This window comes from Durio zibethinus, chromosome 2, assembly GCF_047325235.1.
Source record: "Durio zibethinus cultivar Kanyao isolate XHJ-2024 chromosome 2, ASM4732523v1, whole genome shotgun sequence".
Taxonomy (NCBI): Eukaryota; Viridiplantae; Streptophyta; class Magnoliopsida; order Malvales; family Malvaceae; genus Durio; species Durio zibethinus.
The window spans coordinates 31,366,730-31,393,727 of NC_143163.1; the positions used below are offsets into that span (position 1 = coordinate 31,366,730).

Here is a 26,998-nt window from a genome sequence, read left to right on the forward strand (position 1 = left end):
CAAAATACAAATGATCCACTATGTCTTTTTGGTTTTGGCTCACATATAACATAAGCATTTTAAAAGGCCCAACATCAAACACCACTTACTGGAGGCTTTATCTTATATCAGCCTTATCTGATGTACCCACTTTATTAGCCTTTTACAAGTAACCTTTTTCAAAATCCTTAAGTTTATTGACCCATGCAACAGTTAGGCTTTCATGTAAAATTCTATCCCTAAATAGCTACCATTCAACTTGCTATCTAACCATTGAGCAATTAAAAAAAGTTAAGAAATAATCAAAAGAGAATTCCAATCCCAATTCCTGACCTTTTGCCTTTGCTAATAAAGCACCAATTCCTCACCCTTGAACCTTTGAAAATAATTCAAAATCTATCAACATTGAGCTATGATCCAAATGGTAGATGCAATTATCATATGGGGCAATTGGACATTCTATTCAAAGATGTAAGCAATTGAAGAAGAAGATCAAAGATCTCATCAATAATGACACCTTGACCATGAAACTTATGAAACAACAAAAATCTACAAGAGCTTATATGGATCCTATCCCTATGTCATACACTAAAATATTTTCAAAACTTGTTAAAAATCACCTGGTAACACCTATTCAGTTAGAGTCTCTAAAGCTGCCATATCCTAGATGCTATGATGCTAATGTCACATATGATTATCATAATGGGAATGTAAGTCATTTTATAGAAAGTTGTCCTACTTTCAAACACAAAGTGCAAAGTTTGATTAATGCAGGTATGGTGAGTTTTGACAAGCTAAATGGATTGAACATTGGTAAAAACTTTGTATCTAACTACACAGAGGCATAATTTTAAAGAAGTTTTCATTAATGTCTCTCATCTTAGGAAATTTAAAAAATAATGCAAGTCTAGAACATTCGAGAGTCTTTTATGTTAGTCTTTTATTTATCTTTCATCATTTCAATAAAATAATAAATGTATTTTCATTACAATTTCTTCTTTATTCCATTGCCTTTATATATACGATTCATATTTCACCATCTCTCATGTTCTAAATAATAAATGTTCAAATAATCATGATAATCATTCAGGATTCTATTTTGAAAACATCATTCATATTAATAAAATTGATAAATTAAGACGCTTAATCTGTTAAGATTATTGAAGTAAAAGAAGATAGATTTTATGAAATGAGTCAAATCTGGCAAGGAGTTTCACTCTTGAAAGTAATGCAATATGTGGCTTTGGGATGATTCATTCACAAGTTTGCTCTTAGTCAATAAATATTCTTCATGTAGAGTATTAATGTTAGAAATGAGAAATGACCATCTTTCTTTTACCTTTCACACAAGGAGAAAAATGATCTATTTGTTACCTTTTTCGAGCCTATTAAATTCTTTTTGAAAAGAAATCCACCAAGGATCACCCTCCACATTGAAAGATAAAAGTTTGAAAAAAAACTTGATTCACAAAAAAAAAAAAAAATGAAAACCTTAAATCAAATTAGGTGCAAAACTCTTTTGTGCTTGAATTTTTCTTGAAAAATGATGAAAAATACAAATTGAAAAATGAAAGAAAAAATGTGAAGAAAAGAAAGAAAAAAGAAAAGAAAAAGAGAGCATTGATGAAAAATGGGACAAAATGCTAAAGTGCTCCACATGATGAGAAATGATTCTTTGGTTTATAACCTTTCAAATGCATTTTAAGCTTATTTTATCGATTTTTTCATAATCCTTCACCTTAGCCTTTGTTAGATCATTAAAAGTATATTTTGATTGAATGAGAATACTAGAATTGGAGAATTATGAATTGTTCTAAAACAAACTTGTAATGGGATTGTTTGGGATTTTGACCGAAATGTCATTGGTGGATTAAGGGGAAAGGGAATGAAAAGAAAAATATGTGCAAAAGATGTGCAAAAAAAAAAGGAAAAATAAAAAATAAAAATAAAAAAATGAAAAAAAATGAAAAAGGAAAACTTAAACTAAAAACCCGAAAAGATAGTTTAAGTAAGAATTGAAACTTGAAAAAATAGCTTTAATAAGGATCCAATAAGATATGGATAATGCCTAAAATTGATGAGGTTAATGTTCAAGGATATCAATGGAATGAATTTTTAAAAATGAATTCAGAATTAATTTATTTACAATTGTCTAAATATTTATTATTTTAGATGTGGTGAACCTTTCCCAACATTTATCTTGATAATTTATTTTAAAATGGTTTCTTAGGATTTTCCTTATTCTTCACCATTTACTTTTCCTTCCCATGATGAATTAAGAAAATGTGATGGATTACATTTGCATCGAATTAGAATGATGATGAATGAATAAATGACTGATATAAAAGATCATTGTATTATTTTGAAAAAGTTAAAAGTGACTGGACAGATTGAAAATGAAGTTTAAAAGGATGTTGATCCTTATGACTTATAAATGAAAAAAAAATATTCCAAATGTTGAGTTCAAATGATGAAATAGGTGAAAGGAAATTTTAGGTCACAAATCGATGGATACATTTGCGAACCAATTCTAAAAAAGCAGAATAAAAACATGATGGGAAGCTAAAAATAGGAGAAAACATGAAGAAGAGTCTTGAGAATCATTTACCATAATTAAAGACACATAATATTGACTTTTGCATTTCATGCATTGCATTCATTTCATACATTAAAAACATTGCATTCATCATTATTCATTATATTCATTGTGCATGATTGAAGAACACGAACAATCAGAGTTTTGAATTTTGAAATTAAAATTAGAATTTCAAAAATCTTTTCATACATTACATGCTTTCATTACATATGTTTGGAAATAGCAAATGTTGAGATGATTTTGAGATAAGACATCAATGATGATTTAGTTGAAATGAAAAAAAATCACTTTAAGATAAGAATTTTTAAAACTTCAATGTTTTTGTTAAAGATGAGCTTTTTTGAATGTAAGAATGATCTATAAGACCTTAAGGCATGATCTTGAAAATCTTAAACAAGTACTTTATTTTTCAAAAGTTGGAGCTTTGGTGGAAGAGTACTTTATTTTTTATAAGTTGAAACCTCAGTGGAAAAGTAATTTATTTTTCAAAAGTCAAAGCCTTGGTGGAAAAGTACTTTATTTTTCTTTGGTGGCGGAGTATTTTATACTTTATTTTTTAAAAGTTGAAGTCTCAGTAGATAAGTACTTTATTTTTCAAGAGTTGAAACCTCAATGGAGCAGTATTTTATTTTTCAAAAGTTGAAGCCTTGAAGGATGAGTATTTTATTTTTCAAAAGCTTTAAGCCTCAATTATGGGGGAACATTTTGTTTAAATTTTCAAGCCTTTGTTGAGGATGAGCATTTATGATTTTCTTTTTTGATTTTTCTTGACCTGAATAAAAGGAATGTCTTTTATCTTTGTACAATTTCTATTTCAAAAAAATGCATATATAGGGGCAGCTATAGACACTTCATTTTGTCCGGTAGAATCTTTCAGAATTAAAATGGGCTTTCAATCTTTATTGGGCCTTAATTAGGAAATTAAGTTTTTAAGCCCAAAATATCAAGAAGCCCAAATTTGTGTTTTTATTCAAATTTATTTTATTTTTTATTTTTTTGGTTTTAGGTTTTAGTTTTTATATTATTATTTTGAGTTAATTGGTCAAAGAGTAAAAAAAAAAAAAAAAGGGTTAGAAAATTAGCAAGAAAAAAAAAACGTAGGAATTTTGCAAAAAGAAAATGGGTAGATACCGATTTGGATTTGTTTTAGAATTTAATGATTGGTTTTTGCTTAAGAAAATACTTGATCTCCAATTCAAGGAAAAAGGAAAGATCACATAAAAGAATCCTGAAAATCTTTGTATATTCAGTAAGCATTAAAATTTGTCCAAATTGAATTGGGATTTTGTCCCTATAAAAAGCTCTCAATCTATGATCACAAGAGGGGAAAAAATAAAAACAAGCAATGAAAAGAAGCAAAGTAATTTAGAACCCATATACAATTAGCAAAGCTAAGGAGTTCTCAACCAAAGAAGCAAACAAGAGACAATAAGAATTCACGAACAATACATTAAGCAATTAAGCACAAGAAAGCAAAAGCATCATCAAGCATCAAGCAAACCCAGCATAATTTACAGAGCAATCTAGCAATAAGACTATCAAGCAAGAATAGATAGAAGTAAAAAGTAATTGACAAAAATAAACAAGCATCAAGCAATCAACAAGTAGCCTCTACAAGCAATTGCCAAGAAAAAAGAGAATAGGGAAGTAATAAGAACATGCAGTTAGCAACTATAAATCCCAAAGAGTAACCCTATAAACCACAAGAGGATCCACACCCGAGCACACCCACAATTGCATCAATCAAAATTAAACAAGAAGAAAATTGAAAACCTAGTAGTTCATCATGAACCCATCCACAAATCCAAACCAGGCCACAATTAAAGCAAAGCCATAGCAAACAAGAATAGAGATAATCACCACAAGCAAAAATAAGAATTATAATCAAAATTTGTAGTGGGATTTTTAGGTTTTAAAATAAAGGCATAAAAGGGAGGAAAGAGGCACTGTTCGCAGCATAATTAATGGACGATGATTGGTAGGCTACGGTGAGCTTCATTGAAAACTGTGTTTTTGTTCTTGGTGTTATCTAGGTTAAAAAATTGAAAAAAACCGAAATGGTGATGATATATGGTAGACTGGTGATGATGTCTAGTGGAAACATGATAGAGGCAGTGGACATCGATTGGATTTGGGTTTCTAGAAGTTTTCAGTTTAAGTTCTTAGAGTAGAAAAGAAAGGATAAAGACCATCATCGATTGTGAAAGAAAGAAAGCTGATTTTGGCCTTTTAAATCCCCATTAAACGACGTTGTTTGGAAGAAAGATTTTGGCTATGACTTGACCCATTTCTTTAGTGCAAGTTTGACTTTTTTATTTTAATTTCTATATTTGATTTATTTAGGTTTTTTTTTTTTTTGTTTTTATTAATTGTGAATGATGAGAAAAAGAAAATGGCATAAACTTTGACTGGAATTTTTATGATTTACATGTTTTTAGGATTTATTGCATGACATTTTTTACAAGATATTTTATATTTTTGCATGATGTTATTTTTGCATGAATAATTTTATTTGCATTATTTATTAATTGTATGATTATAATATTAATTGCATGATTATTAATATATATTATATTATTTATTAACTGCATGATTATTAATATATTTGAATTATTATTTATTTGCATGATATTTTTGCATGTTTATTTTTTATTTATTATGATATTGTTGTATGTTTGTTGCATGATTTTATATTTATTGTTTGATTTGTATGACTGTTAACATATTTGAATGATTTAATATAGTATTACATTATATATTTTGCATGATTATTTATTATTGCATGAATCATTATAATACATTATTGCATGATAATTTTTGCATGATATTTATATTATTGCATGATATTTTATATTATTGCATTATAGTTTTTGCATTTTTTTTATTTATTGCATGATATATCGATATGATGTTTAGTATGATTTGCATGATTGTATGATTTTTTATAGAATTTTTGTATGACAATGTTTTGTAAATAAATAAAAGGATTGGAATTGATAATTTGCATGATAAAATACCATCATTGATTAAGGATTAAGCAAAATAACACATAATTAATATGATGCCAATTTTGGGCATAATGGAATACTAAAACCTTCCTTGCACATAATCAACTCCCAAACTTAATTATATTGATGTAGACCAAAACTTATTCTTTTTAAGGATCTATAGTTTAAGTTTAGGGTAACTTTAAAAAGAATAGATTCACTTAGGTTACTACAAGAGATTAGGCTTTTAGTGGTTTTTTTTTCATATTTAACGATATTTATAAATGCCATTAAAGGATTAGCGGCATTTACCAAAAACGCCACTAAAAGTGTCACCTATTCCTGCATTTGAGAAAATAGCAACATTTTTAGAAAAACGTCGCTAACTTGGCTGCATTTTCATCATAAAACACCACTAAATTTAGAGGTGTTTATAGTAAAAAATGCCAATAAATTTAGCAGCATTTATAATAGAAAGTGCTGCTACATTTTGGCATTCAGAGAAATTTTTAGGTATAAATGCTGTTAAATTAAAAAATTTATTTTTAAAATTTATTTTTTAATATCGATTATTTTCATTAAATAAAAAATATTAAAAGAAATAAAAACAAACTTAAATTCATAAACTGAATATTATAAATACATAATTTTTTTCAATATGGATGAAACACAAAGTTTAATACATGCAATAACATTTAAATTATTTTAGTACATTAACAAAAAATTTAAAATGTATGAAATTAATGACTGCATAGATTTGGAACACTACCATTTGATAAAAGATTTTTTCCATTTTGGTCACTACCACCTTCTATTATTAATGGTTTTCACATGCAACGAATCCTTTCAAGCAAGATTAATTTGTTTAATCAAACATCATGATCTGAAAAAATAAACAAAACAAATGCCAAAATAAAATGAAAAAAAAACATAATAGACTATTTCATAATGGTTTCCTAAGGATATCTTGAATGAATTGACAAATTCATGTTAAAAAATAGCAATTTTTTAATAATTTTAACAAATTCTATTGAAAAAAAAATTAAACCAGGCGTTTCATTCGTGTTTGTAACTAAATTCAATAATCAATTTCTATTCTATCTTGAATTTTTCTCACAAATCAAACAAAACCAAACTTAGAACTATAATAACAAAATAAATTGGTAAAAAAAAAAAAAGAAGAGTCTAACATTAAAAGTTGCCAATGTTGAAATGAAGCTTACCAATAAAGCTTGAATGATGACAGAAACGTAACAAATCAAACAAGAAGTTTAGGGATTTGACCCAATAAATCAAACAAAAAGTTTAGAGATTTGACTTAAAATGCAAGAAAGCTAACTTGAAATTTGCAAAGACAAAAGGAAAGAAGATGAAAATTGACTATAAAATGACTAAAACGTAGGTAGAAAATGAGAAGAAAGTGACCCAAAATGAGCAGAAATGGATGAAATGAATAGGGAAAAGAAAAGTAAAAAAGAGGTTCAGCGAGTTTGAAATTTAAGAAAAATTTAACAACAAGAAAGTGTGAGGCATTTTTAGCCAAAAACGCCTTCAATAATCTCTTTCAATTTTTTTTAGAGATTATTCAAGGTGTTTTGGGCCAAAAAAACATTGAATAATGCCATTCCATTTTTTTGGGGATTATTCAAGGCATTTTTGGCCAAAAACTGACTTGAATAATCTCTTACAAAAAATTGAATGGGGTTATTCAAGACGTTTCTAGCCAAAAATGCCTTGAATAATTCCCTTTCATTTTTTTTTGGAGATTATTTAAGATGTTTCTAGTCAAAAATGCTTTAAATAATTCCCTTTCATTTTTTTTTTATTATTGAAGGTATTTTTTTTTGCAGAAAGTGCCTTAAATAGTCTTGTCATAAAAAATGGAAGCGATTATTAAAGGTGTTTTCTACCAGAAATACTTTCAATAATTCCTCTAAAAAATTGGAGAGGATTATTGAAGGCGTTTTTGATAAAAAATGCCTTCAATAAATCTTATTGTTAATAAAATTGTTAAAAATGGAGTAGCGTCGTTGGTTATAGCATACAATTGTTAACCATAAGGTTGTAGGTTCGATTATTCTTTTAGCATTTTTTGGGTTTTTTTAACAGATTATTCAAGGCATTTTCTAGCAAAAAACACATTGAATAATCCCTCAAAAAACCAAAAAATGTTGAAAAGAGAGATCGAATCTACGACCTTATGGTTAATAACTGTATGTTTTAACCTATAATGCTACTCTATTTTTGGCAAATTTATTTAAAAGGAGATTTATTGAAGGCGTTTTTAATCAAAAACGCTTTCAACAATCCTCTCCAATTTTTTAGGGGAATTATTAAAGGTGTTTATAGCAGAAAATACCTTCAACAATCACTTATATTTTTTATAAGGAGATTATTGAAGGCGTTGTCTGCAAAAAATATCTTCAGTAATCTCCTATCAATTTTTTATGAAGGGATTATTCAAGGTGTTTTATGCAAAAAAACATCTTCAATAATCATTCAAATTTTTTAGAGATGATTATTCAAGGTATTTTAGTTGATAAACGCCGCTAATTTTTGTCTTTAGTGGTGTTTATAAGTATAAATGTCGCTATTTAAATATTTAGTGACATTTTGATAAAAAATACCTCAAGTTTTATAAAAACACGGAAGCTAGCGGTGTTTTTAAGTGAAACACCGCTACAAAACTACTACTAATTTTTCATTTTCTTGTAGTGGGTGGCCATTCACATTGAGGTAAAAAAAAATCGATGACAATTCCATAATTTTTGTGTCTTTTGTGTCTAATTGGTAGGTTTCGGACCTAAACGGTATGACATCCAATTTAAAGTCTTCCTCACTTACCTGAATTTCTTTTCATTTTTATGCTTATAGATGTTTGTTCAAACATGTGTGGTATCAAAAGAAAAATAGTAATGCTACAATTGATTGCATTGAAATCTATTCTTTCACTTTTTTCTTACTCAATATTATTCTCTATTTTTCTTACTATGTACCATTATAATAGCCTTAAGACCTGGGTGATTTATTATAGTTTATCACATGTGAAAGATTAAAGTTATTTTAGTTTCTTTATATCTTTCATATGAGAGGAGATGAGTGATTTATTTATCTATACCAACAGATGCATTTTGAAAGACCGTTGTAGCTTGTAAATTAGGTCATAAATGTAGATAAAATTTTGGTGCTTCATTTTTTGCAATATAGTTTCTTTTTATGAAACATATTGTAACTCACCCTTGGTGAGGTTTAACATGTAACAGTTTTGATTTTCTTTTATAAACTTATAAAATCTTCCAATATCTATTATTGTATGACTAAATTAAATCTAGGTAGTCTGTTACTTATTCCAATTTGGATATATGACTCATCTTAGACATAATTTATGCATGCTGTGATTGCATTATAATTTCAACCTTCTGTTATCCTTCAGTCTAAACTAATGAAACTCATAACATTTTTTTAATAAAATAAAAATTCATTGCCTTGATATCAATAAAATAAAATTCATTGTCTTGATATCATGCAATAAAATATATGACTTATTTTCATTTTTAATAAAATTCGAAGACTCAAATAATGTTATGATGCCATTTTCCCTATCTTCGTTAACTTTGAGGAAACATAGAACCCACAATAAAAATAAGAACAAAAGAAAGCTAACCCCTCAACGCAATTGTTCATTCAATGATCTAAAAGGGCTAACAGATCAATGTGGCTTGCAAGAAAAATCGTCATAGAAAGACCAGCAAGGAATTCCATTGTTACAGCAAAGCCCAAAAGGACGACTCTTGACAATTTTGAAAAAAAGAGAAAAAACGCTTGTGAAGATTGAATGATTCACCTTGAAAAATACCACAAACTTCATAATCGGGTTCACATGTATTCATTTGGAATACAGGAAAATAGAATTCATGAATTAAAGGTTTGTCAAAAATGGCTATTATGATGACCATTCTTTTTCCTGCATAGGCAGGCAGTTTAAACCTAAATGCTACCCTGGCTAAACTGCAGCTATGGTTCATGTTTGCATCTAGCAATATCAAATAATCTACACCATTTGTTTCAATCCATATTTGGAGAAGACCCCCGTTAGGGGAGCTTTATCCTTAGTCTTTAACCTGCGCAAATAAATAAACCAACTTTGAATTTTAAACCATGTTAAAGTAAAAAAAATCATTCACCAAAGTATTGCAATAATGCAGAAAGCTAACTCTTTGCAGATCCTGGAATGTCAAGCTTTTGAACCTTTTGCTCTTTTGGAACTTTTTGCTGGTTTCCTTTAGCACGTACCTTTCTCTCGATAAACCTAATTCTTTCTAGCTTTTGACCCTTTTGCTCTTTTGGAACTCTTAGCTGTTCTTCTCTAGCAAGTAGCTTTTTCTCAAGAGCCCTAGTTCTTTCTAGCCGGTTTGAGGAAATTGAATCTGCTACATGCTTAAACTTCGGTTCCATGTCATTACCACTACTTTGCTCCGATTCACTAATAACATTAAGATTGTCTCTACCGTCTCCTAGTTCCACTCTACCAAACTCATCATCCTAGTAATTGAATTCATCATATACACTTTCCAATCATAAATCTGAAGAGTTATTCATATCAAAATGAGCATTAGGACAGTCTATCAAGCCAGAAACTGCCATTTCAGGTGTCATGGAATCATTATCACTCAATTATTCATGAGTGGGATTGTGGTAAGGCCAATTCATCATATCACATTTTATTTGCTTCTGAATCCTACTAAATGTTAGATTATGTCCAGAGAAATTTTGTACAAACCTGCCTTAAGAAAACATTATTTCAGTTGAAGGATCATAGTACAATGCTAACTCTCTACAAACAAGAATGATATGCCATCTAAGATCAATTAGACTTATACAATATTGCATATAAAATAAAAACTTCAAAATCTCCTACAAAACACCATCTTAACCAAATAGTCGCCTATACTAGCAGTAGTTTTGCCGGTTCTTAATCTTATTGCATGAATTTCATATAGTTTCCTACTCGTGCAGCTAGCTTTTTTTATTTTTTATTTTTTTATTAATATTTCTAAACTATAATAAAATATTTGATACAATACTTAAATTTTAAAATTTTTTAATGTAATATTTGAACTATAAATCTATTAACTAACTTCATACTCACTTCTAACATAACTTACCTCAAATGATGACACATAGTAGATAAAACAACTCTTAAATATTATATTAATTAATAAATTTATAATTTAGATATTATATTAAAAATTTTTTAAATTTAGGTAGTACATTAAAATTTCACTACAATTAAAGGTCATTCATAAAACCAACCTTTTTTTCTTATCACCTTTGTTAAGAATGTCAATGAGTAGGGTGAAAGACAGATAAAGCATTCATTATTTTCATTCTCAAATTTTTATATTATATTCATTTCATATTCATATCCAATAAATATTTTAAATCTATCATCATTTGCATCCCTACTAATATTTAATGAGCCCATATCTATAACTTTTTTTAAAAAATAAAACCAAAATTTATTTTTTTAGTTTTTTTTTATTTTTATGTATATTTATGTAACTTTTTTATAAATATATGGTAATATTTTTTAAATAAAATATATTAATTTTAATTAATCTAAAATAATAATTTATATTATTTAATAAAAAATTTATTTGTTAAATATACAAGTTGCAAGTACAAGATAAATTTTATATAATTCATTTCATTCCTCATAAAAATTTAAAATTATATTCATCTTTATTTTTATTTCTACTATATAATACCCATCACACTTTATTTTGAATAAAAAACCAAGTTCCCATCAGATTCGAATAAAATTACCATCCCTTACCTTTGTCATCAGTTTCTCTTAAAAAAAATTTTTCAATTTGCAATACAATCATTTATCACATCACACCTTGTTGCATCCACCTCACGCTTGAAATGAACAAAGGCAAAACCTCTGCAAACAGGGTCTTTAGTCTTCTTGTCCCCAGAAACAGCTGAAGATATATTAGCTATTCCAGAAAACCCATCGAAAGCAGCTTTCAAATCCCGGTGAATGTTCTTTTTCTTGGGAAGGTTAACCACCCTCACACGAATTCCACTTGGAACAGCTTCAGCTACTGAAAAAAATAAAAATAAAAAGGAAAAAGGCACGTGACAGAAGCCATAGAAATCGGACTGAAAAGAGGCAAACCCTTTAAATAAATTTGAAACTGATATAAAGTTGGAAGGGCCCAACCGTTCTTGTTTTGCTGATCATCTTTCTTGGAACCAGATTTGAGAGGATTGTTTTTGAGATTATTGACTTTAACAAATTGTGCTTGTCTGCTTTACTCAATTTCTTCAAGCAGCTTGCCTTCAATAGAAGTATCATATACTTTCCCTTCACTGAACCAACGTGGCTTGTTCTCATGCCACTTATTCATATTCCCAACCGGAAGAAACATCTCCTCAACGTCGTCTTCATCACCACCGTCAAATTCATCATAAAAATCAAATAATTCATTGTCGTCGTCATCAGAAGCGTCCATTTCGAAGAGGGTAGTATCCTTTCTTTCTTAAAAGCAGAAACCTGCAACTTAGTAGAATCTACATTTGGGAAAACAGAAAGAGAAGAGAAATGGGTTGGTCGGGAAAGTGCGGGCAAAGAAGAAGAGAGAAGGGTTTTGTTGAAGGGAAGGAGAGAAATAAAGTGGTGTTGTTCTTCTGGTTATGACTGTGGTAGCTGCTGCTGCCAATGCCATAGTGAAGAGAAACGTTGACATAGAAGTAGAACACATTCCCATCTTCTGTATCTTCCGCAGTTCCACTTACCTATCTACTCTCTACAATGCAATCTCTCTATCCCGTATCATGGAGCAGAACTTTCTCTCTTATTTCATCTAAAATATCTCTTATTTCATCTAAAATATCTAAAAGTTGGAAGAAGATACGCCGACGGGTGTCGTGGTGTAGTTGGTTATCACGTCAGTCTAACACACTGAAGGTCTCCGGTTCGAGTCCGGGCGACGCCAGTATATATATATATATATATATATATTTTTTTTTTTTTTTTTCACTTTTCTCCAAATAAGAGTTGACGGAGGAACTGGGCTGGTTTTCCCTTATCTGGGCTGGTTGCAAACTGGAAAATTTAGAGCCCGAAACGACTTGACTTGACTTTTTGTTTTCGATGGAACTAGTAAATGGTTTTTCTTTTTAATTAAAAAATTAAAAAAAAGTTTTTATATAAAATAACATATTTATAAACAAAACCCATAATTATATAAATAAATCCCAAATGTATTAAAATATTTGCTCCAAGGAATTGATAAATAAATAAATAATAGGACAACATATATCCACTTAATTATCTATATTTGCATACCTAACAAAAATGTCACAAACTTTTGAAATGGCATTTTGCGCTGAAGCAACCTGTTCAACAATGCAAAAAGAAAATGAACAAAAAGAAAATATTATATCACAATTCTAAACGTCTAATTATATTATTATTCAATAAATTGATGATAAATCTTTTATATTGAATAAGACATATTGGAACATTATCATATATTATTTAATTATTATGTAATTTATTAATTTTTAAATATAACTAAATAATATAATCTTATATTTTTATTCTAATCATACTTGTTAAATATGATAAACTCATGAAATGGTGTATATATAACAAAAGGAACATTGCCTTCTAGGTTTCTCCCCACTATTATCCTTATTTCTCTTTTACTAGTCTTACTTGTTTTGTTAGTTTTTCTTTTTTATTATTCGTTTTTCCTTTTACCTTTTTTCTTTTTTACTTTTTTTCATTAGTAATAGGAAATTTTGGTAAGTACTACTAAATCTGATCCATTCTAATAAGATTTTTTCTCATCTCGCTATTCTTTCTCTCTATTTTTTTTTTCTATCTCTTCTTTGTGTAGGTTTATTTATTTCTTTCTCTGTCTACATTTTAGAATTTTTTTCTCTTTTCATTATAGATTCTTTTTTCTTTTTTTTTCATTCAATTTTTTCTTTTTCTTTGTAATAAAAAAATTAACTCAAAACCAATCAAATGAAAGCGAACAACAATTATATAATATTGGACAAGTGTCAATTAGTGCACCCTCATAGATTGTTTTAAATCTATAACTATATATAGATATTAGTCTCTCAATGTCAATTGTTCATATCCACTGTTCATTAGGCATCTAATTTGATTACATTTGTCACCCATTCATTGGTCTTTAATAAATTTTTTTAATAATTAAGAATAGAGATAAATGAAAAAAATGGTTAGAATTGAAAGAAAAAAAAACAAAGCAAAAAATTGTTCATTGAGAAATTTCTAGAAAAAAAATAGTAGCCCTTTTAATTACTCTTTCATCACTTTCTCCAAAAAGAAAATCAGAAGTTTCTCCTCTACCATCGATCGCTGATCATTGACGATAGATCTTCATAAAAAAATTAACATTAAACTTTCTTTGATTCCTTATAAGCTATCTATTTCTTTCATTAATTTTTCTTTTTAAAGAATAGGAGAAATTTGGGTTTTTTTTCTTATTTTTTTATACATGATTCAATGGATATGATCTTATCAGCTTCAATATTGGTTTTGTTTGTTTATTTATATGATAGAAACTATAGGTTTTTGTCTATATGTTAAAATGACTTGCAAGAACTTTAAGTTTTATATTGATAGATAACCCTTTTTTTTTTGTTGAATATTTAAGCACTGTTAAGATTTGTTAAAGTTTATTTCTATAAATTCCTTTTTTGTAAAAAAAATGTCAATGGAAACTTGAAAATTGAAAAAAAAAATTATTATTTTTATTATCTTTATTGCATAATGGACATGAAACATGTTATTAAGTCTCATTAGAGCGTTAAAAGTGGGATGAAATATTTGAGTGTTTAGTTATGATGCTTTAAACATAGCAACAATAGCTTGAAACTCTAGCTAAAGAAAAAAAAAGAATTTTGAAGATAAAATCAATATGCAATACGAAAATTGGGTCTGTGATGTTTGCTTTTATGAAGATCATATTTCTCAAGTAAGAATTTCGAATTTAGGATTTTTTGTTGTTTTCATTGCCCTTAATTAATCAAAAGTATAATATGAGTTTTTTTTTATTATTATTATCTTTTGTTGTTTAGATAAAAAGTTATTTGGATTCAAAAGAGATGGTATGTATGTTTGAGGCTCCAAAACACCAATATAATGGTAAGATTGAAGCAATAAAAGGCTTATTTTTGTAAATAATTAGGTTTGTGTTTTTCCCATTGATATTTTATTCTTAATTTCATTTTGACTATTTGTTTGTTTTGGTTTAATTCACAACATGAAAGCAAATTTAGGATAATTGATTACTATGATGTGTAGTGACAATGGCAATAGAGGTTAGTCCATGATTGGCCTTTTAATACTTATGTCTTTAAGTAAGGCTAACATGGATTACATTGTCACAAGGTTCTTATCAATGTTTTATCCTTCTACTCATAACATGGTTTGCTGAACCTTTCTTTTATTGATTTGCTATTATTTGGTGTAAAACTATAAAAGATGCAACTTTAAGTTTAGAGTTTTAAATGTTTAATTCTAACTATTTTGGTGGGATTTTGATCGTAGGTATAAGTGACTTGCTATCTCCTTTTGTTATTCTCTTTGAAGATAATGTAGATGCATTTTGGTGCTTTGTGATGTTTATTAAGAGTGGTGTTTTAATCTTTGATCATTTATATCTTTTCCACTTATATATGCTTTTTCACATGGCTTTATTGAAAGTTTTTACATAGAGGGACCAATTGGAGTAATGAAGCAATTGCAAGCATTGTGGCATATTGTGGAACTCACAAACTGGGAAATTTTTGCACATTTATCAAATATAGATGCTAAAAGCCTTCATTTTGCATTTTCAATGTTGTTGGTTCTATTTCATAGGATGTTATCATTCAATGAGGCTCTTCGTATGTAAGAGGTCAATGTTTTTAATCTTATTTAACACTGTCAAGCTATTTGCAATCTATGGTACTATTAAATTATAATATATCTAGGAAACATTGAAGTAAGCATTGTGTTACAATTTGAACATGCACAATAGTCACCAAATTAAGTGTACAACTAATGACAATTAGGTGAAAAGTTTTTGGAATTGATTTTGTTGCTTATTTAGAGCATTCTCTATTGCTAGCATATTTTTTATTGCACATTTGATTTGGCCTCCATATTAAGGACTTTTTGCCATTTTTTTTTGTTTTTATTTTTTTCTTTTTTCATGCTTGCCTTTTTCAAGATAATGCATATTCTTATCAATCATAGTTATCTTACACTTGATAACTCTCACTTTAGATTGATGGTACTTATAGATGCAAGTCCTAAAAGTCCACTAGCAAGAATTTAAACCCTATATTCTAAACTCTCTATTCTAAGAAATTCTGTTATAATAAAGTTGTTCATTCCATTTGATATAATTTATATCATTCTTTATAATCCTATTTCATTTTGGATAGGATTTATTATACATTTGTTTTAAGTTTTTTTATTACATTTAAAGCTCATTTATTTGTTTGTTATTTTTTTTTTATGATGTTTATAAGTTTCTTATGTTATGAGTATTTTTTATTGATTTTCTTTCTTTTCCCCTATTAAGTAGTTTTTAGCACCGTGGTGAAGCATGGACTAAACTCTAGTATTTATAATAATAATGTAAATCAAGCTTTAGGATTTAAAGTCTAGCTAGACATTTGTCTACCACCATTAAGGGGTTAATTGAGCAACATTTGTCACTTAACAAAACATTTTCATTTTTTTTCTTTTTTTCTTAAATAATAACACCAATTTGCTTAATTATCTAAGAAAAAAAAAGGACAAAAGCTAAAACTTCTCAAAGGAGGATTGGGAAAACAAAAATGAAAAACAAAATAAGGAAAACAAATGTGAAATGTAGAGGAATGGATGAAATGCCTGATTTGGCCTTTCCCATTGGGAAAAAGGAGGAGCAACGATGAATGAGAGATATATAAAAAAAGAAACAAGAAAAAAAGTGAAAGTAGTCTTGGGACCATTATGGGGGTTGGTGGCCAAATCGAATGGTTTTGCGCAACAATTAATGTCATCAACAAACCTAGCAGGAAAAAAAATAAGCATTTTGTTTTCATTCTTGGCAACAATTTTAATCTTCAGCTTTGTAAATAACAATAAATTTTTGGGTTTGCTTTTTTTTTTTCTTTTACTTTTATTTTATTGTTTGTTTTTATCTGTTTTCTCTAATATGGAAAAACAAAAAGCTTTGATCATTTTTTTATTTTATTTAAGTTTACTAAGGTTACCTTGTTTTATATTTTCAATTACTTTTCATTATTTAAATTTTAAGATATGAATTGAAAATTAATTGTTATTCTTTTATGTATTTCATTGTAAGACCAAAAGTTTTGTTGGTACAATTTGATAATATTAGTTTTTGTGGCTGAGGGTTTTACATCTTTTATATATTTTAGTTTCCTTTTCATGTTAAATTTGATGTAAATTTTTAAAAATTAATAAATTTGTATAACTAAGGTTTAGATATGACATTTTTTATACTTAAGGCCATTAAGATTTAAACCCTCTATACTGAAATTAAGAGTTTAGTACTCCATTAATAGATTACACGATTGTTGATAGTTTAGGTCTAACTTTGTTTCATTCTAAAAATGATAAATGCTAATTTTCAATTAATGTTGCTATTTTTGTTGAAAAAACATAAAAGCAAGAATTGTTTGAGGTGTGGTAACATTATCCTTAAGGATAAATTCATGCCTTTTGGAATATGAAATTTATTGTAGAAAGGTTTAAAGAACTATCCTTCAAAGTATAACAGATCTTTCTTAATAACTTACATCATTTATTAACAGCAGATTTGGTTTGTGAAATTGAATAGAGGGAGAATGGAATTACTATTTTGTGAGAATAGAAAATATAGGGAATCGAATGGAATATATATATATATATATATTCTATTGTTTGGTTGGTACAATGTAAAAATTAATTTGATTTTATTTTCATGTTTGGTTAACAATAATAGATTATAGAATTAGATAGGAATAGATACTTATTTTTTTATCCCTTCACAAATTAAAAAAAAAAAAAAAGCTTAAATTTGAATATTGAAAAAAATTTTGAAACTTCCCTTTTTTCTCATTTCCTTCTATCGAGGAAAAATAATTTTTTCCCCTCTTTCTTCTTTTCCTATTCTTTTTACCTAAATTTGGAGTTTTGATTTCTTTCATCCCATTGTCCAACCCTTTATTTTCAAACCCAAATCCCTAAATCAACTAAGCCCACCCAATTAACCTTAATTTAGTGAGCAAAACATTCCCTTTCTATTAAGCCATTAACATATTGTGAAATCCCTTACAAAAACTCAATTGGTTGGGAAATCTTTCATTATCTATTTGGTTATTCAAGTTATTACTTATTTTCTTGAATTGGTATTTTCTTAAGTGGTTAATTTATTGAGAAGGTATTTAGATGCATGTGTTCTTTTGAGAAGTTTCATTTCTTGGTAAATTTTGTTTAAATTCATTTTGCAAGTTTTCATAAGTCTTAATATAACTTCCAATTAATCCATAATTTAAAGGTTTCATTTATGTATAGGTTTTGGTATATGAATAGAAAATTTTTTGATTGTTCTCCAATGTTTGCATTTTTAAATGGTCATAATTTTTGTTTATTATGTGATATAATCTATATAGTTGTTGTAAAGTTAAACAAATATTGGTGCTTTGCTGGAGTGACTTTTAACTAGGCTTGATCCTGAGTTAACTTTATTTAAAAAGTTTAGGGTTGTATTATATATAAAAGAAAGATTACAATATAATTAGATTAGTTGATCAAGTTTAGATAAACTAACAATATAGGCTTGGCTTTAGGTTTAAGCTAATAAAATTGGAGTCATGTAATTCTTATGAAAAAAAAATGGCGATGTAGAGTTGTTGCATATCTCACTAGTTTGTCTTTTATAGAAATTAACAAGTATATATCATAACTTAGGTACTAAAGTTTGTATTTTTTACTCATTGATATCTATGTTTATTTTAGTCATGACTACTTCAAGTAAAGTGCTTAAGATTGTTTGGACTTTGATGAAATGCAAATACTGTTTGATTATTTTGATGAGTGTGTTCATGAGGATTTCCATATGGGAACAAATTAGTATAGAAGATTCAAGCTTTTGCTAATAAGTAGGTTGCCTAATCAGGTTTTTAAAAAGATTGATGTTAAAATCAAAATAAAATCATTGAAAGGGGATTATTATTACATTTCCACATTGTTTGCCCATAATCCTACATTTGTTTGGGATGAAATTAATCATCAAGTAGTGGGTTTTGTTAAATAATGGGAGGATGATTGTAGGTATATATTGTTACTTTGTATTTTTAGGGAACTGGATATTTAAAGTTATCAAATAAATTGATTATATGCATGTTTGTTATACATTTGAATACAGCTTAATCCAAGTTACAAGTGGGTCAAGAATAAAAAATTTCCTTATTACGCAAAAGTATGTCAAAATTTTAACTATATCGAAAAACAAAACATGCTTGAAGTAACAAATAAAGCAATTGACGATGACATAAGCAACTATTGGATATGAGTTTTTAATTTGCGATTTGATGATATAGATTAAAAACTTGAATGATATGTTAGATGTATTTCTTCTATTTGATGATATAGATTAAAAACTTGAATGATATTTTAGAAAAATAATAATTTAATAATTAAATTTGTTGTACAAGTATATTGCTAGCAAATTTTTTGCAAAATCTATGTATGCATGCATGTAGGGCATTCTAATACTCTAAACATGGAAGTGGAATGCACATGAACAAAAATCAAATAAATGTTACAAGGCTACAAGGAATTTTAATGCCTATGAAGAAAAATCAAATAGAGAATACAAGATTGCAATGAATTCGAATGCCTTAGACATGGCACTCAAATACCCATGAAAAAAAATCCAACAGAAGCTACAAGGTTAAATGGCATTCAAATGCCCCATATAGGGCATTCGTATGCCCATTAAAGAAAATCAAATAAAAACTACAAGTAAGCATGGCAATCGAATGCCCTATACATACGATTTGAATGCCTATATTAAGTGCCTAAACTAGGGATGAAAAATGACCTATGGAATTCCCTGTCTCCTACGAGGATTTCATACATCATAAAGATATAAACTTTCACATTTATGAGTAATTGTATTTCTATTCAAGCATCATAAATATATTATATGCGTAATTGTCTTGTCATTCATATATCATACAAATATTATATAAGTTTTGGCATGACCAACTTAAGTTGTATATCAAAATGAAATTTTCAGCATATCTTAGCATGCTAACAAAATCATATGTGCTAGTTTGTACAAACACAATGTTCAATGGTTAATCATGCTGAACCTTCTCACAATCTTCAAAGTTAGTTCATCATAAATTGGTTCACCTAACTCATTTCTAACTGACTCTATATTTGCATGTTTGCCATACATCTTTGAACAATTAAAGATGTTTACTAGAGTTAATGATTATTGAGCTAAATTGGTTTTATGGCTTGCTAAATTGTTAACTCTATGGATCATTATTGAAACACTTGGAAGGCGCCATGTAAAGGAAAATCTTGCGAACTTCATAGGTTTTCTTGGTGTGGGACTAGAATATTCTTTCTTTTTCTCATAAGATTACATTTCTTCTCCATCAAAATCTTTATCTCTTATTGATCCCTGCTACAACTCCTAGTGGTCATGTTCGTGATACATGCCAATCTACCATGACTTTGCTATAGCAAAAGGAAAAAAAAAAAGAGAAAAAGATTCAATATTTGAATGTAAAAGTCAATGCCTTAAAGAGAGAGAGGCTTAAGCAAAAATAAAATGGCTCTTCTTACAATCAATACAAGAGAAAATGTTTATTTTTTTACATTAAATTATTTAGTTTATGATGTTTTTATATTGTTTGCAACTAGATAAATTTGAGTTTATTGCAATATCCTCTAAACGAACCAAATATTTCAAAATTATCATAAATGGGTACTTTACTTAACCCCCATAATCAACTAGAAGAATGGAAGAGAAGATTTGGAAACTTTTTTTCCCTTGTATACATCCAAAGAAGATGACATATTCCAAGACCCTTAAAATAGTAACCTATAACAATAGAGGATGAAAAAGATAATTACAACAATAAATGTAAATAAGATCATTTCATATTTTCCCTAACTTTTATACCTTATGGTCTTTATATCTAGCTATCAAATTTGAAACTTTAGAACAAATTATCATGATGAGAAAAAAAATTACTGGTACTATTATCTTATTTGCCACTGTTTATTACCTTACCTCAAATGGTTTTTATAAAGGTAGGTAGCAATTGACACCTACAAAAAAAGGCTAGAGGAAATACTAGTTGGCACCCAAATCTTAATTCTATTCCATTTTGCAACATCAATCAAGCATGTTATTTTGTTGGTAAAGGAATCAACACAGTTGAAAAAAAAAAGAGCCATAATTGAAATGTAACTAACAACACCAATTGGCCAAATAAGCTAACCACAAAATATTCTTATTTCTTAGACTCTATGAAAAAGTAGAGATATGTTTATTTAAAACTCATAACAATCAATAATGAAGCCCTAAAGCAACTACAAACAGTAAAGCTCTGTAGCTTACATGATCCTAATATAAACAAATGAAAAAGGAAAAAATATTGTCCATATAAACCCAAATAGCTTAAACTTTAAATTGAAAGAGATGAAGTAAAAAAAGAAATCTCACTGTAATTACTATTCCTAGTTAAAAAAGAAAGATCTAATGAAAATTGAAGAGAGATAAGAGATCCTAACAGTTTGAAAAAAAGATATGAGTAACAATCGAGAGGAAAGATAAATGATAGATGAAGATTTTTAAGAAGAGCAGCAATGAAGAAAGATAACAAATGAAGATTTTTGGAAAAGACAAGGGAACAATGGAAAAAATAACTTAAAGCAATTCCACAAAATAAAGAATTACAAATACCTACTCTTTTAAAAGATTTAAAATTTCATGTTCATCAGGAATCTCTGTTTCATAGAATCATTTTTTTAACCTTAAAAATAAACCAAACCTTGGAAGAGTTGGTCCTTTATAGAAAATAGATGAAATAAAAAACCAGTTTCATTAAATCAAAAGAGTCGTAAGAGTTACAAGAACATTAGAAACAATAAAACCTATGAAGGAAAAAGTAGAGAAAAAATAAGAAATGAGAAATAAAATGAATTATAATGGTTGATTTTGAATGTAAATATGTGTCTCTATTTATATGCCGATGGTGGATGAAAGGTAGAGATATTTATGTGAGAAATATTTGGAAATCAAGTAAAATTATAACTTGAACAATCATATAATCTAGATATAATGCTTATAAAATCATAATATAGCAGTCATAAAATCTTATTATAATGACCATAAAAAGTCACTAGAATCAGTATAATTTGTTAACCAAAATATTTGGTTAAAATCAATTCAATTTTAAAGTCATTGAAATATCCAACAATCCCTGCATATTTCATAAGGTTTTATTTATGTTGAGCTATTCGAAGAAGACAAAACCTAAAAAAACAAAAAAAAAGGAAAATAAATATGATCAACAACAAAGGTTGGGGTGGTTTTAGTGTTTATGCTTTGACACTCAAATCAAAGATCGGTTTAAGAGTAGGATTGACAAAGGAATCAAATAAAGGCTTAAGGCTTTTAAAATTCAAGATGGATTAAAGATACCTAGATAAGGCTATTTATAACTGTGTGATAGAGAGTTCAGAGCCTAGTAAACCCAAGGTCAACCTAGGGGACTAGGGTTAACCTCATAGGTCTAAGTTAAGCTAGCAATTTACTGTCCATTCAGGGTATGACAAGTCAACATCCTAGGACACTAGTTATAGGTTGTTAAGGTGGTTGAACTAAAACAAACCTTGGAAATTTAGGTCAGCATAACATGTCAATTCAGCCAAAATATCCAGAATTCATTCGTTTGTTAGCTAATTTATACTAAAGAGGAAAAAGTCCATTTTGCCTTTTGAAATCTAAAATGCCTCTAACATTTTATTCCTCACCAAACAATCTGAGGTGTTAGACTAATGAGAATAGGATTGATCGATCTATCATTTTTCAAACTGAGCTATCATTTTTTAGACTAAACTGTTGATTAAGTGTAGATTTCTTTTAAAATTTTAGTTTGATGATTGCTTCGAACTTAGTTTGTTGAGGTGATGAACAAAAAATATTGACATGAATAGGGTGGTAATATTATTTAGGTTCAAGATGACGTGGTCGACATGTGTTGATATGAAATGATCGATGTCACACTTGTAGTACCTATAACATACCTGATGTCTTATTATGTTAATAATTGACATCGTACTTTGAATTTTTTTATGGTGGATCATGTAAAGTTTGATATAATACAACGTTTATGGTTGACGTGATACTAGTAGGTATTGCATGGTGAGATCTCTGTAATGGGTGAAGCAACATGCCTCTTAGATAGATTGATTCAAATTTGCATTTATTGAGAAGAGAGAAAATTTGGTAATTCTTTGAATTAAGACTAAGAATGTGAAGTGTCATCTTCGGTAGCCATTATGGTGACATGGCTTAATCTAAAATGTTTATTTGATTTGGGACTTCTAAGCCCTCTAAGGTTCTATTTTCTCTCTACCTAAACTTTTATACTCTCAAGCCAATTAGCTTTATCCGACCTCAAAATCTTCTAGCTTTCTCTCATTTGACCTTTTTCTTCTCAAACACTTTGGTACTTTTTTTCCTTTTCATTATGTATTTTGATTCTAGCATGTCTAACAACTTTAGGATAAAAATCAGGGGAGGCTAGCTCAACCAATAGGCATTTCTTTTAGATGATGAAATTTCTTGTGTCATTGTAGGAAGGGATTATTGCCAAGCTACGTACTTGTTAAATTTGATGTTTACTGAAGGTAAAAAATAAATCAAGGATAATGCCTTAATGAGAGGGAAAATGTTTATCATATGATGGATAAGTTTTTGTCGTAATTGATTTTGACCACCAAAATCCTTCAATTTCACTAGCGTGGATAGTTTGGCTCTTTTCTCTAACCTTTTTTCTACTTCTTTTACTCTTTCTCTAAATAATCCACACCTTTTTTTACCTTTTTTACCTTTTTTCTTTTTCCTAACATGCTAATAATCTAAACTCAAAGTCTAGTTTTAGCTCCACCTCTGAGTCTAAAAAGTCTTATAACTATTCTTCAACTTTTTATTCTTTTGATGTAATGAAGGTCTTAAGCCCTGTTTAGGCCCAGGGCTTGCTCATTCTTTAAAAGCTGAGTAGCCTAGTGATGAGACTTTTAAATTGAGCAAGCTCAGAGCTCTAAATAGCCAAAAGGGCCTAGCCAAGCTAACGAGAAAGGTGAAATTGAAGAAGAGGCATAGGGTACTAAAAATGTTGATGATAAAGACCTTACCTCCTTTTATACCCTTGTCCCCTAAATATAACCCCTAAGGAGATAATGAGAAGTTTAAAGGGTAGGGCCAATCCCAAGGATTGCCCTAACTTATGCTCAGTTCATCATGTTTTTACGATCAAACTCAAATTCGATTTAGGTATATTGGGACTATATAGTGGCCAGCCTCAGATTTTCTTTATTTTTTTTGTTATAGAGCTTATTTTATCTTATAATTCAATTATTACTCAGTCGTCCCAAAATATTTTAGGTACATAGTAGGATTCGTTATTCTTGGTAAAAAATTAAGTCTTTTTCCTTCTATCTCCCTATTCAAGAAATTGTTTGTGGTAAAGAAACAACCCTATAATAAGAGCTAATTCTATGTGACAACATGACCATTGAAAAGCATTTTTAGCAACTACCTGAGCTCAATAAAGACTTTGAAGGTCTTTTCCTTTGTATAGTGAAAGTTAAAAAAACTTGAAACTTAATAATGGCCTGAACATTTTTTAAAAAGCCAAAATTGACCCCATAAGCACAGGCGAGCTCAGTGTTCGAGATCTAATAAATGACTTCCTTAAATGGGAAAAGTTACTAATTAATGCTTATGATCTAACCTCCTATAGCATTATAGAGGTCAAGTACTAGGGTAAATGTTTACTAATAAACTTTTCATAATGAGTTTGCTTTTGTTAATTTTGTTCTAACTCTCATTTTAACTTTACTTTACAACATGTGTGGTCGAAGTGCAAGCGATTTTGATAACCTCTCAGAAGAGGGAAGGGCAAAGCCTCTCTTCAGCTCGGTTCTCCTTCTAGGGGAATAAAAATAATTGAGCTAGCACCTCTTTAACAAGGCTAGGTCGATGGCAAAAGCCCAGCCATATTTTAAAAGTTGAAATAGAATAGCATAACTTAGAAGCCCTATAAATGCCCAAAGGTAAAGTCTTCCTTTTTCGAGCCTATAGTTGAGCTTCAACCCTTCTCAAAAAAGGTCTTAATCAATGTGGAGTTTGACTCCTCGAAGAATGCCTATGAGGATCCTAAAATGGTGAGAAAGATCATGCGGGTCACCATTCCAAAATAGGCTTATCTATCTATGAGCTCGGTATAATTCATAAACCAATATTGTTTTATTTGTTATCATTTAGCTTGGGTATTTGTTTGTAATTTTTGAATGGCTTCCAACCTTTGTCTTTCAAAACATGAGATAAGGCTTGATGCACTGTTATCGAGCTCTCGCTTATTTCTACAAGATTGAACAGGACATCAAAACCTATGCTCCTGACTTTAACTCCCTCACCGAGGTGATGTAGAAGCTCAAGGTCTCCAACACCAAGTTCAAGAAAATCAATGAAAAGCTTGGCAAGAAGGTTGAGGATTTAGGCCAAAGGTTTGAAGACATATCAGTCTAAAAAGCTTATAGCAACAAAGCATTGGCTGAAGTGGAGAGGCTAAAGAATTAGCTTACTATCGAAATACAAGTTGAACAGTGGGCCGTTAAGAACTTTCTTGAGTTCGACAAGTTTTATAACATGCAGATTAACTTTGCTTGAGACTATGACTTTGACTCATTTGACTTAGCTTTGAAGAAGGTGAAGTTTTTTTATGCTAATCTTAACTTGTCATCAATTAGCATAAATAATTTAAGGTCCCAGCACATAACGGCACCAATAGAAGAAGTCCAAGACAATGAGGACTTGGAGATCGAGGCTGCAGTGAACACTGTTTTTGAAGCTAAGGCCAAATAGGGTGGGAGCCCAATGTGGAAACCCAAGTTGGTGAGCCACAAACGCTAACTCCTAAGGAACAGCTTGAGGATGAGGCTTAGGATAGTTTTTTTATTTTTCCTTTTATTTATCTTTTTTTTGTAATTTTTTGTTCTAATCTAGAAATACTATACATTCATTAATGAATAGGAATTTTTTTTACAATCTTTCAGCTTGGTTCTTTTTTATGCATTTGTAACTTAAGTTCGCTTAGTAATACATATTTTACAACAAATAATTTTCTCAAGTTTTAGCTTAGTAGTTGGAATTATGAAAGTTATAAAGGACAAAAAGTAACTTCAAATAATTTCAAATAAATCAAAGTGTTAGCTCAATGATGAATCTTAGCTCAAACTTGAATTCTAAATAATTCTTCCAAAACTATTCAAAGTCTAAGATCGATTATTGAGAGCTTTACTATTTGTAATGAGACACTTCAAACTTTAATTCTTTAAAGAATTTTCTAAGTATTAGCTCAGTACTATTAATAATTGTTGGTCAAGCATAAAGATTCATTAAGCATCAACTCAAATGCCTTGAACATGAAAATCTTCATGTATGATTTGTACCAAGTTTTAGATAATTGTTTGGTTTTATTGTTATTTGAGCTTGGACGTCATACATTTAAATATTAATTAACCATTTCTTCAAATTAATATAAATGAATAAATGGATAAAGTATATCCAAACATCAATTTTATTTAGCTCAAAACTAAGTAATCCAAGTTGACCTTATCGATATAAAACTTGCTCAACTTGAAAGGCTTTATTGGTAATAAATTCTTAGATTATCCATATTCCATGTCCTCTGATGGGATTTCCATTCAAGTCCTGTAACTTACAAGTTTTAACTCTAATTACTTCTTTTACAATATAAAGGCCATCCCAATTTGGGGCCAACTTTCTTCCTCGATTATCGACTTCAGAAACTTTCACTTTTCTGAGTACCAAATTGTCCATTTTTATGCCTTTTCATTGAACCCTTTTGTTATAATAATTAGAAACCTTTTGTTGATATATTGCTATCCTAGTCAGAATAATGTCTATTTGCTCTTCAGTCAGATTCAAATTAGCCTTTAAGGCCTCCTCATTCCCCTCCTCAGAGTCAAGCTTAACTCGAAGCCTAAGGAGGTTAATCTTATTTGAGATCATAGCTTCTGTACCAAAAGCCAAATTCAAAAGGGTCTCCCTTATAGGGACTTTAGTGG

The 26,998-nt window shown here is 28.9% G+C and overlaps 1 non-coding gene and 1 pseudogene across 1 annotated transcript; one reads left to right on the forward strand and one right to left on the reverse strand.

Annotated features, from left to right (window-relative positions):
- Nucleotides 1–9,613: 9,613 nt before the first annotated feature.
- The window catches only part of LOC111317664 (uncharacterized), a 108,294-nt pseudogene continuing 90,909 nt past the window's right edge, over nucleotides 9,614–26,998 (reverse strand).
- TRNAV-AAC (transfer RNA valine (anticodon AAC)) lies at nucleotides 12,493–12,566 on the forward strand. Its single transcript has one exon. It is a non-coding gene; the product is annotated as a tRNA-Val (tRNA).